Source organism: Equus przewalskii, chromosome 2, assembly GCF_037783145.1.
Source record: "Equus przewalskii isolate Varuska chromosome 2, EquPr2, whole genome shotgun sequence".
NCBI lineage: Eukaryota > Metazoa > Chordata > Mammalia > Perissodactyla > Equidae > Equus > Equus przewalskii.
Genome location: NC_091832.1, coordinates 61,066,591 through 61,080,165, shown reverse-complemented (window position 1 = coordinate 61,080,165; position 13,575 = coordinate 61,066,591). Strand labels below are relative to the sequence as shown.

The window sequence follows — 13,575 nt, the reverse complement described above, 5'->3', positions numbered from 1 at the left end:
AGTAGATTTCTTGGGATTTTCTATAAATTTCTTGTTGTAGCAGAGTCCCTCTTGTTGGTGCATTGCTACTCAGATATTTCTGGGCGGGAAGAAGAGCCTTAGGATAAGCTTGGGAGAAGAGCACTTCACCTGGCTACCCATTGTTAGCTGGGTCCTGATAGATCCCTTTTGTGAGTGGTTTCTCACTTGGCATTATTATAGGACCTCTCATTTGATCCAGGGGAGAAATGAGCCTACCTAGTTCATCTTCTTTTGCTAGATTAGGGGTCAGGAAACATTTGGCCTGGGTGGCCTTCCTCTGTTGGATGTGGGGATGTAAGACAAACTGCCACAGTATTTTTGTTTTCCTCCAGTTCTTGGATTCCAAACCATTTTGTCTTCCTCTTTCTTGTTTAAAAACTCTTCCCTAAAGGCATCCAAATCTCAGTTTCTGGATTTTAACTAACTCTCCAGATAAATACCCAGCCACGTGGCCTGGTCATAGTGTCAAGGAAAAATTGCACCAGAGGGAGTTAAACAGGCAAGGAAGACTTTATTCAAGACTACTGCAATAGGGATGAAGACTATTGCAATAGGGGAGAGAGATTGAATGTAACCCCACTGAAACTTTAAAAGGTGAGGGAATTTGTAAGGGGTGAGCTAGCGGAAAAGTACAGGAGGATGTTGAGGGGAGGTTAGTAAATATATGGGCCATCCATGTTTACTAATTGGTGTTTATTAAAGTTAGACTCCTACCTTTCCACATAGACTGGGAGATAGAGGCACTATCTTTCTTGATAATTATATTTCAAAGAGATGGCTCCCAAGTCCTTGAGAAAGACATTCCTGGGTTGTAAAACTGGCAAGAGGCTGGGAAAAGGTTTACATTTCAAAAGGTCAGAGAATAAATTTGCATTTGCAAGTTTCCTAAGGTAAATGCTCTAAGAAAAGAAAGGTTGGAGACCTGTAATTAGGAAAAAAAATTGTCTAAAATTTGGTCAAGCTAAAGAAATCTTAAGGCCATCTTGGTCAATATCAAATTACTGTAAATTTCATGAATACCTTCTGCTGATTTGAACTTTCTTATCTTTGCACACATTGTTCTCTCTTTGTAAAATATCTTTCCCCTCTTGTTTTCAAGACAGTTTCCTTATTATTGCAAGAATCTGCTCAATCATAACCTCTTCTATAAAGCACCCCTGGCCAGTTGATAAAGCACTTCTTTGTGCTACCTTTTTTTTTTCTTAAATAGACTAGAAAGTCTATTGTGATGCTTTCAAAAAGAACTAACTGCCTTCTCTTTTTGGACACTTGGTAAACCCTAACATGTCTTCTAGTAAATAATTTGCATTATTTCATTATTTATACCTCACACTCTTACTCTCTCTCATCTATTTAATATCTCTATATCAAACTCTATCCTCTCTCATGATATAAACTTGAAACTAAATAGGCACTCAAAAATGCTTTTAAATTGAATAAAGCAATCTTCACATGGTATTGAAGTTTTTAATAATACATCTTTACCTCTTGTCTCTAAATAACATCAGTTCATTCACCTTCTAAAAAAGCCTTTAACACACTGTCTAGCAGTTGATCACTGATTATTTAATGAATGAGTAGATGAATGATAATTTATAAAGAAAAAATATTTTTAAAAAAATAGAAATCTTTTATCTAAGCTCTGAATATGATATTAAAGTCTCAGAAAAACCTAATTTATGTAATAATTAAAGGCATTAGTGTCTATATCTAAACAGTGGTTGCATCTATTTTCTTCAACTATTCATTTTCTTTTTCACAGATCACCAACTCTTTTTCTAAGTGATCATATGTCTCTTCTCCTAGAATCAGAAACTCTATTTTGAAAAATTACTCTGGATTTAACAATTTAAGTAACCCTTTTGCCATTGACAGTCTTGATGTAGAAGAATGGCTTTCCTCTGGGAAACTTTACATTTATTTGTCTAAATTCCACTTTAGTATACTATTTTCCTTTATTCTTTAAAAAGCTATGGAAACTTTTATTTTTCAGTCTACTATCTTTGTGTTTAGCTATTAAACTTTAGCTTATCAAACTGCTGAATTTAGGCTTTATCTGTCTCATTTTCTCCCATAATATTCTTTAACAGTTTATAATCCTCATTTCTCATTTTAGGTAGAATACAAAACAAATTCTCCCTTCAGTCTCATGATTTGTGAACAAAAACTGAAGTGAAATCTCAGAGGATGACTCTCTCAGGAAGCAGATTTGCAGTACTCGTGTGATTGTAAACCTATCAGGCACGAAGACTAATTTGACTGCATCTCCATCTAGTCTTCTCTGTGTGGGCTCAGATCTCTTTGACAGTGGAAAGAAGCAGGTAAAGCAAATAAGCAGAGGGCAGCCAAAGTCATTACCAAACCACATACCAAACCAAACACATAACTAAATGTGTGTTAACTTTTCCTACTTGAGTGTTACTTCTAAATAGCAATGTCATCAAGTAGAAGAAATGAAAAAATGTGGATAAACACATATTTGGTTTATTGACATGGGTCTTACCATATCTACATGAGAAACAAAGGGCATATCAATTTCAAGATATTGTTCAGAATTTTAATTCTCAGATTCAAAGTCCTTCTTTTTTCTCTTGTTTTGCTGAGGAACATTGTCCCTGAGCTAACATCTGTGCCAGTCTTCCTCTATTTTATATGTGGGATGCTGCCACAGCATGGTCTGATGCATAGGTCTGTACCTGGGATCTGAACCCATGAACCCCAGGCCACTGAAGTGGACAGGCGAACTTAACCACTACACCACTGGACTGACCCCTGAACCTTCTTTTTAATTTAAAATTCAAACTCTATTTAATATGCTCTTTAGACAAATTCCTCTCAAATTCAAACCTAGTTCCTTTCTTTCTCACATGAATGTACATATTTTCCAAACTCAAGGCTTCAAGTATCTTGTTAACTGATATCTAACTTTCTATTGACAAAAATTATCTTTATCCATTCCTACCTTGTATTTCCACCAACTAACATTAACCAGGAGCACATACATATTCCATTTTACACTAGGAATCCCTTAAAGGCTAATTTTCTATATTTGTAAGTAATCTCAAGTTTGTCTCTCTTTCTCTGTTTTAAAATATTCCTCACGGTTAGTACTCACTATTATTTATACACAATCTCTCTCTCTCACACACACACATACATAAACACACACACTCACAGAGAGAGAGAGAAAAGATGGTAAATTAATCAATGTTTTTTTCTTTTTATAATTTATTTTATTTTTTTCTACATTTCCTTTATAGAAATGGCAATATATGAGGCCTTCAGTACCTAATCGGGGGGGAGTAAAATGAGAGAGCAAAGATGTAAAATTCTTGGCTTATAACTTCAAATATTACAATCCAGGGGTAAGCTAAGTAAAGATTTTGAATGATATTAGGCAGAATCATTTTATCATTTTTCCCCACCCTTCTCTTCCCCTTTGTCTCAAGCTAAATGAAAATCTTCCAATGAGATGAAGGGGAAATTCTGAGGAGGAAACAAAACAGTTAGATACTAGTAAGATGTAGGAAAGAAGTTCCTCTATTACAAAATTAGCCACAAAGCATGGAGCAATGGGAAAAAAATACCAGGAATCAAGAATAGGTAAGTCCATTCATACATGACTGTCCAGGGAATCTGAAAATCTCCCCAAATCCCCTGCGCCTAAGCAGATGGTCTTGGAGTATCCTCAAAGATAGATCCCATATGGTTTGATCAGATACAAAGAGCAATCTAGGATTTCCTGATCTAGCAGAGAGTGAGGTAGATGTGAAATAGAGGGTGAGTGGCCCTGAGGATTGTGGCTAGAAGACTCTAGAGAAGAAAGCAGATTGGACCATAAATCTATTAACCAGATCAGGGTTGATGGGTTATCTCAGGTGATATCAAGAAGGTCTTCATGTGAGAATGAAGAGAATAGCATACAAGCAGAGGACAAAACACATTCACAGACTGGAGCTTTTGTTCCCTCTTCATTATGGTTAGAAGTCATCTAAACCCCTTAGAATTGAGAGACAGTTCCAGAGAAAAGGAAGAGGGCAAAAGTCTTGAATCTCCTGAGTGTAAATTTGAAGTGAGAGAAAATACCAAAGTAATTAAGTTTAAGTTGAATTGCCTACAATTATCTCTTTAACATGAGGTAGAAAAAGGGCTTGAAATATAAGGTAAATTATGTAAAATCAAGGACTTGCTGTGCCTACCAATCTCTGTTTTTTAATGTCATAAATTATTCAACTAATTATACATTTTATCACCCTGCATTTCTTATTAATATAACAGTGTTACTGTGATATAATTCACATACCTTAAGTTCAGCCTTTTAAAGTGTATAATACAGTGATTTTGAGTATATTCATAGAGTTGTACAACCATCGCTACTATCTAACTACAGAATATATTTAAGGCTCCCAAAGAAACCCTATGCTCATTAGCAATCTCTCCCAATGGGAGTGACCCCTGCTCCCAGATGCTGGCAACCAATAATCTACTTTCCATTTATGTAGATATGCCTGTTATAGACATTTCATACAAATGGAATCATACAATATCCAGCTTTTTGTGTCTGGCTTCATTCACTTAGCATAATGTTTCCAAGGTTTATCCATGTTGTAGTATGTACTGGTGTTTCATTTATTTGTATTGCCAAATAATATTCCATTGTGTGCATATACCACATTTGGTTTATGCACTTGTCAGTTGATGGACATTTAGGTTGTTTATACCTTTTGGCTATTATGAGTAATACCACTATGAACATACATGTAAAGTTTTTGTGTGGATGTATTTCATTTTTCTTGAGTATATACCTAGGAGTGGAATTGCTGGGTCATATGTTAACTCTATTATTAACATTTTGAAGGACTGTCAAACTGTTTTCCAAAATGGCTGCACCATTTGACATCCCACCAGCAATAATATGAGTTCTATTTTCTCCGTATATTGACAATAATTTTATTGTCCAACTTTTTGACTATAGTCAATCTAGTGGGCATGAAGTGATATCTCATGGTTTTGATTTTCATTCTCCTGATGGCTAATCACGTTGGGCATCTTTTCATGTGCTTATTGGCCATTTGCGTTTCTGGAGAAACATCTATTCAGATTCTTTGCATCTCTCCATTTCAATATAGAGATCTTTGCCATGATTGTCTCTGACTTGCTTAATTTGGAGTCTGTTCCATACAGTTTCTCCTTATTGTGGGGCTTTGTCCTGACAGCGACTTTGTTCAATTTTGAGTTTATAAAGACCAGATTCCAGGTCCTTCAGACCTTACCATCAACAGCTTATACGTACTCGCAAATTGGAGTGTGCAAACTCTTCCAAACGTCCAAAGGGCAGTTTCAATCGCTCTTTTCCAATTTGACATTCTTCAATTTCCATCGAGAACCTGATAACTACCTTAAGGTTCTCCTGTTCTCTGGACCATAAAATCCCCTTTTCCTTCCTTCTGCTTGCTTTTGTAGACACGTGAGGCAATAACACACAGGTCTTAACAGCTATTGGTGATTTTCCCTACCCTGTTATATGCGGTCGGGGGGGGGGGGGGGCGTTCATTTTGTCACTTAGTTTTGTTATAGATATTATTCGTGGCTTTTAGATTTTGCTATCCTAGCTGCTCTATCTTTTTACAGAAGATTAGAGAAGATTAAAAACTTATCCTCTGTCTCTACCATATTCCAATAATTCTCCATATGAAGCTGTATCCAAATATCATGTAAGAGTAGTTGCAACTCCACATTCTTATATAAACGCACTTATGCAATCCTTTTTGATTGTCTGACCTGAGGATTTCATCTGGATTTTACTTTCATGGGTTGAAAATTTTGCTCATTTATAACTCCAGAGACTTTCAAATAATTTATGCCATATTTTTCTCAATTATTAATTATCTTTCAGGTAACTAGAACATATTTTGAATAAATAATTTCAAAATGAACATATAAGATAGCATATTTTCTGAAATGTCACATACTTCAGAAATCTTCCTGTTAATTTGATCCATAAATGAATAAAATGCTTTGTTCACAATGTTTTCCTGTTAATATTCCCCACAGTTCTCAACTGAGTTGGGAATTTAAAATTTTAGAGAATACTGAGGTCAGTATTATTTTATTTCTCTGTATGCATTCAATCTTTTGGTGGGATTGCAGGAACCTAGATTTTTAAGAAATCATTTAACACTGGTCTTGGTCATTTAACATTTTTCTATACCAATATGTCTTTAATGGCCGAGAGATTATGGTGAAATCTATTTTTATGCATCTTCAGGAGTCTTTTGTCAGCTCAGTGGAGTTTTATTTAATTATGTTTCTCATAGTGGTCAGTTTCAGATGTGATATTTTCATTCTCAGAAATTTCTACTTAAGAGTTTTAGTTTGAATCTCTATTTCTTTCATATTTACCATTTTCTTTCTTTGCATTTTAATTTCCATTTTTTAAAATGCACATTCCTATAGTCAAAACACTTATCTGAATTTTTCCAGTGTAATTCTAATCATAATTTCAACTGATGCAAACTTTAACTCAAATATTGCATTTTAGTTTCTTATGAACAAATCTCTTCTTTTTCAGTTCATCTTATTATTTTTTTTTTGGCTATTTATATTTCACCCTATAATTTTTATCTGACTACAAAAAAGTAATTGACTAATTTATCCTAGTAAAGATATTTTGTAGTTTCAATTGTCCACTTCAGAGAAGTACATATTGATTTCTCAATATAAGGTATGTATGTACTTTGGGACAGAAGCAAGGTCAATATTTACAGCTAAATCTTTATTGAATATCTATGCTCCCCTTGGAGTTGGAGCTTCAGAGATGAATGAGACATAGGCCCAGCTTGCTTATACTCTATATTGAGTTAAAATATTTTTACTTAAAATAAACCTATTACCTCATGCAGAGTTAGTAAGTGTCTGATAAGATTTTTGTTTTTTGGCCTTTTGCTGCTTTCTGATACATTTGAGGCTTGGAGTATCTAGGAAGCAATACAAAGTTTACAAAATCAGCAAGTTAATTTGATTGTCTTAATTTATACAGAGGTCTTGATTAAATAGATTCATAGTGTTGCAGTCCCATTGATTATTTCCTTCCTTGAACACTTGATACAGTACTTAGCTTCATTACTGATTCATTAATTACTGGAAGGTTTGTATAGCACTATGATAAAAAATGTATATTTCTGAGTTAGCAAATTGGATTTGCTTCTGGACTGCACAAATCACTTAGGTGAAATTATGCGAAAACTTAATTTCGTCATTTGGAAGAAGGACATAGTAATAGGATTTATCTCTTAAGCTTGCTTGAGGAAATCATATGAAGTAACATATGTACAGTTTTTAGTGTACAGGTAGAAACATAGAAAGCATGCCCCAAATGTTAACTATACAAAATGATCATATAATATTGTCAAACTTGTATACTTTGGAGAGCAAAAGGGAGTATTATTAAGTACACTGCGACAACAGGTATAAATACAGGGCAAAAATGGATGCAAGTCAATCTAAGATAAAACTACATTGAAGACACTCAGTGTCAGAAGTTCAGTATCCTACATTGTATTCCTCTCAAAGTAGATAGTCTAAACCCAGCAATCACTTTGCTCTGGCGAAACTCTATATTTACAATATTAATGTAATTTCTACTTGACCTTGATTCCTAAATGAAAGCCAAAAGTTAGAGAAGTTTTTGGACAGTTTTATTCAACATGTGCAGCAAAGAAAAAGCCTACTAAATAAGACTTTGAAATAGCAAAAATTATTTTTAATTTATCTTAAATTTTCCTAAGATAAATTTGTTACTAAATTGAGATTGTTTTAGAACAAAATTTTTAACTACTTTTAGACAGAATATGCCATTTTCTGAATTTACTTGGTTTATTTTTTATTACCACTATAAACTCTTTTTCCCTAGGAACTCATTATAGACTTTTAAAAAAGCTATTAAAACACAATAAGACAAAGTTTTATTATTATCACTTATTATTAAAACATAAAACAAAGTATTTTTATTTTTAAAAGCCTTTCAAAACATTGGAGCTAGGAAGTATCAAACATATTTGTCTCATATAAATTGCTCCTATTTGTATCTCAATAAACACCCATAAAATACAGCCTCTAATTAATACCATTTTTCCTTGCTATTCTAAATGAATTAGAAATAAAATTAACCTTTTATTGAGGCATAAAGTTTATGTCATATAAAACACACAGGCACAATTTCCTTATAAATTTTTTTCCAATTAGACTCAAATCATTAAGTGAAATACTAAGAGGAATAAATGATTCAGAGAATGCTCTTTTTGAGTTTAAAAGAGACATTTTTATCCAATATAAGACAATGAGAATTTGTCATCCCTGGGGAAATTTTAAATACAATGAGTTTCTTTTATGTCTGGAGAATCAGACTTTCCTGAACAAGAGGAATAAGAGTCAGTGCCATTCCTTCTGATTCTCTCATCTGAAATAATCAAGTCGTTACTCCAGGTAAATTAGTTTCACTTTTTATTTCTCTAGTACAAGGAGTTTTAATTTTTATTACAATAAAATAGTTACATGTTTTGAATAGATGTTATGCAGTATATTCTCATTAAGAATTGTTGCAATATCCAGAGAGACAGTAAAATGTTAACTTATAATTTGCAAATAACTTCCTTAAAGAGAGTCTTGTTCCTTAAAGAAAGAGGTGGCTATTTCCTTGACTTCACATCTGAAAGCAAAAATGAATTGTGAGAGTCATCTAGTCATCTAGTCCACCAAATGGAGTCATGCAAGAGATGATTTATTCATTTTTATTTATGTATTTTATTTTTATTTATTCATTTTTTTTGTGAGGAAGATTGGCCCTGAGCTAACATCTGTTGCCAATCTTCCTCTTTTTGCTTGAGAAAGATTGTCGCTGAGCTAACGTCTGTGCCAATCTTCCTCTATTTTGTGTGGAACGCCTCCACAGTGTGGCTTGATGAGCACTACTAGGTCTGCACCCAGGATCCAAACCTGCAAACCCAAGGCCACTGAAGTGGAGCACATGAACTTAACCGCTATGCCACTGGGCCAGCCTTATCTATTTTTAAAAGACTCAAATTATTTCGAATGATCTTCAATTTCCATTTCAATTTTTGAAATTAATCATGTTACTTTGATATCATTCTGAAGATTCTTACTGTCGAATTCTTACTCTCTTTCAGTAGTCAGAGTTCAAGAATATTTGATTTTTACATTGTGAAAAGTAATCCTTCATAAACCTAAACTTCTGTAGATGCACCAAGTCATCAATCTCTCTCGCTTCATCAAGATTTCTATACCAAAAAGTTATAATTTTCTTTAAGGTTCTGAAACGAGTCATAGTTTCTCTCCTCTGAGTGTCCTCATACACGCTGTTTCCTCATTTCTTTACCTACCCTATTCACCTAGTTAGTTCCTATGCATTCTTCAAATTTCAGGTAAAATATTTTTACGAAAAAAAACCTTAAAGAAAAGTCTTTTCTGACTCATCAGATTGGAGCAGTTCCTATTCCTCTTCTTCATCACGTCTTACACTTTTTCACAGAAGAATCATCTCAGAATAGCATCAAGTCAGTGCCTACCCCTCCACCTGAATGCCAACATCATTACTCCTGAGGCCAAGAGTAAAAGAAGCAAGTGATACAGGTTAAGGCAAATTTTTCACAACGAAGGAAATTAGTAATTTGTCATTGCTTATTGTTCAACAAAAATGCAGTGACTTTTGCATTGTCTTATGATAGGGACAGATATTACAGATGATAAAAGGTTTTCAAAACTGCAATTGAAGAATATAAGAGGAAAATACTAGTTTTGACTAGTTCATATCTAAAAAGGCATTGTGGACAATAGATTATTTGAAGAGGCTTCAAAAATACATGAAGGTGTCTTCTTCAGCATGTGTATATGACAGCAAGGAAATCTCAAAGTGGAGAGAACATATGAAAAGAGAGGTTCAAAGATGAAAAAAAAACATAAGGAATCTTCAGGCAGAGCATGAACCCTACTAATTCAGGTGAATTGCATGGTGGATATAGAACTATCCAATTCTGGGAGATTAACTAAGGATGATACAGAGGGAACTGGAGTGAGAATGTTGTGCCTAAGTTGAGTAATACTACCTGACTCCAGAAATCTTTGATCCTTCATCTGCATTTTTGGTAAGGAGAAATTCTATCTAAAATGAAGACTATATGAGAGAAGTAGAAAAGTAGTTAAAAAGAACTGAAAGTGAGTGGATGCATGGGAGATTTCTTAAAGTTTTCTTTATAAGAATCTCACTTTATGTAGGGAGGAAAATATATACACTCAGTAGTTTTACACTTCTCTCTTGTTTGTTTTTCTAAATTCAGACTTTGCTTAGATTTCATAAAATTACTATATTTCCATAAAATGTACACTTAAACAAAGATAAATTTACATTGATCAGGATGACTTCGCTGTAATAGAGAGGTTTGTACCAAGTATAAATCACAATATGATCATGAGTTTATCTGAATAGCTTGTCTGAGGCTGGGAATATGAGATTAGAGGATGGACAGTGTGCTAGTTTCTTAGGGTTGCCATAACAAATCACCACAAAATTGGTGAATTAAAACAACAGAATTTTATTCTTTCACAGTTTTGGAGGCCAGGAGTCTGAAATCTTGGTGCTGACGTGGCCAAGCTCACTCCCTTTGAAGGCTCTGGGGGAGCTTTCCTTGCTTCTTCCAGATTCTAGTGGCTCCAAGGGTTCCTTGGCTTTTGGCAGCATCACTGCTATCTCTACCTTCATCTTTACAAGGATCTCCTCTTTGCCTTCTCCACTACGTGTGTCCGCAACTTCTCCCCTTCTCTCTTCTAATAAGGACATTTGTTGTTGGAATTAGATTCCACCATAATCCCAGATGATCTCATCTCACAATCCTTAAGGATATCTGCAAAGACCCTGTCTTCCAAATAAGGTCACATTCACAGGTTCCAGGGGTTAAGACAAGGGCATAACTTTTTGGGAGCAACCCACTACAGATAGTTAGTACTACTCTCTTCTTTCATCACAATACTCACAAATATTTACTTCCTTTTCTGCTTCCTTTTCTAAGAGCATGTCATAAAGCACTGTCTAATTCAATAGAAAAACTAAGGTGGGCTAAGGAGAGACTGTAATTATCTACTTTAGAAGTCAGCTGTAACAAGGAATAGTCAAATATTCTATCACTGTGGTTTGAATATTCTCAAAATAGGCAGTAAAATGAACCATCAAAAAACTTGATTGTTTTTCCTTTTATACCTCAACTATCGATTCAATTCTAAGCAGTACTTGTCAATCAATGTCATTTTTATTTTTGTTTAAGAAATTTAGGATACATTTTCCGTATAAATCTTTGAATGAAAATAAACAATAAAAGAAGTAGTATTTGGCAGTTGTTCACTAGAGCTTGGAATTGTAAACACATTATATTTCATATTGAGTTATGTTCATCAGTGAGACACCATGAAAAGAAAAAGTAGCTTTCCTGCAAAGTCTTGAAAGGAAGGTCAGATTTCAAAAGGAAGTTCTTTCCAAATAAAAAATGCAACAGAAATTTTTTTTTAAAAAATCCCAAGGTCATCAAGTTTACAGTTAACTGGTGGAAAAATGGCAGGTTTCTCACATGATTATTAGGAGCACAAGAATCATTACATATCTGTAAATATCAGCTTTGTAAATGTAATAGATAAAATATTTTGTTGTTTTTGTTGAGGAATCAGAAACATATGAAAAGGGTAGATTTTATCTAGTTAGGGAGTAGTTCTATACAGAGTTATGCTAGGGTTTTTTGTATTTTTCATCTCATGGTGCAAAATGGTTACTTTTATTTTATGACTGTGGAAGATGAGGTGCATGATTACACCTCATAGTGGCAGAACAAGATACCAGTTTTGTTTCCTCAGTACCTCCTTCTGGTCAAGGATTTGTTTACATAAGCTTATTTAGCTGCTTTCTGACTTGGTATCAGTAGTGTGAAGTTTTCTTATTTGGAATTTTTTTTCACATAGATATAATAAGAGATATTGATTAATATACAAAGCCACTGTGTTAACATAATGGTGGCCATATGAAATTAAAACATGAGGATTAATATCTCTCTGGAGGACTTGTAAAGTCTCTTATAACTGTGAATTATTTTTATTGCACTTATCTGCTTGTTTATCAAGATCAGAAAGAAAGAGCCAGCCAATTTACCTCTATCAGATTTCCTTTGAATCCTCTCTGACTCTAAAGTTTTCTCTATTTTCTTACTCATATCTCCTGTTTTGCCAATTTTTCTTGCCTATTTGAAAGTGACATTAATTATTTAGTGAGAGTAATTGCATAGTCTAAGAAGACTTTATATGCATCATCTCACATATGAAGTAGAGTCCTTTTTGCTTAATAGAGGGCTTATCAGAATTAAATGATATTTGACTTTAACTGAGACATTCAAGCATAGTAATGATTATAGATTTGAGTTAACCTGAATAAAGCCTAGTAACAAAAGAGAGACAATTTTATTGGCCTATGAAAATGATTATGCAGTCATGAATAGTAATGGAAATCAATCAAGACCTTTTGCATGATATTTAACCATTGTTTTAAGTGGTATTATAGTCAAGACCAATAAATATACGGCATTGCCTAGAGAATTATTATTGTTTCCATGATCATTTATTTGTTTTTAATCTACGGTAAGAATTTTCATATATTTATTATTTTATGAATTCAGAGGGAGCAGCTGAGACAAGATTTTATTTAGAGTGAATTTAATTTCAGTTTGTACAAATACAGCCTGCTAATTTGAAGTTATAGATACAGCAACAGAATGATTCCAAATTTCTCAGTTACATTCTAGGCTAATTAATAAGTCTTGTTCTGCTGATCTTGGGTTAGTAGTAGCAGTATTTTTCAAAAACTCATCTACTACTGGACTAAATGAGTCATGGAATTCCTGACTCAATCACTTGATGTGTCTGAAAAATGTCGATTTATTCTGGGATGTCATCTAATACAGTGAAGCTTGTTCTCATGAGTCTATTCCTTGTATCAATAAAGAGTACCTTGTACAGTCCTTAACTGTCATATTATTCTTTTGATGTTTCTTCCAGAAAATTCAACTTCTAGTCTGTAGCTTGTAGCATAGGGCTTACCACGAATGTACAGAAAATTTTTTTAAAAACACCAACAGAATTCACCTAATGATGATAATGATAAAACTGAATAGTCTGATTATTATAATACACTTTATTTTAGAAGAAATTAGTCAATGATTACACTGAAAGTAAGAACGTCGATTTGTTGTTCATTATTGCCTCCGTGTTTGTACAAGAACAAGAATGTACTTTAACCTATCCTGAATGGTGCACACTTGAAACACATTTATATAAATTACATTTTGTTGTCTATAAGTAATGTAACTGTGAATATAATTAAAATGATAAAAATAATTATAAAGTATCCTGAATCAAAAAATGTCATAGGAAAAATTTAAATATCTTTATTTCTATTTAAACATTTTACATTTCATTTTTATATTTATTTGAAATAAAATATAAAAT

At 33.5% G+C, this 13,575-nt stretch overlaps 1 protein-coding gene across 9 annotated transcripts in view; it reads left to right on the top strand.

Annotated features, from left to right (window-relative positions):
• ADAM29 (ADAM metallopeptidase domain 29) overlaps nt 1-13,575 on the top strand; it is a 71,991-nt gene that overhangs the window by 43,236 nt on the left and 15,180 nt on the right. For 8 of the 9 annotated variants that reach the window (XM_070607696.1, XM_070607722.1, XM_070607706.1 and 5 more), the window contains one exon: nt 2,138-2,342. The exons of the other annotated variant lie outside the window; for it this stretch is intronic. The gene's annotated coding sequence lies outside the window, so the exon portion shown is untranslated. The remainder of the gene's footprint in view (nt 1-2,137; nt 2,343-13,575) is intronic. 9 annotated transcript variants of the gene reach the window in all.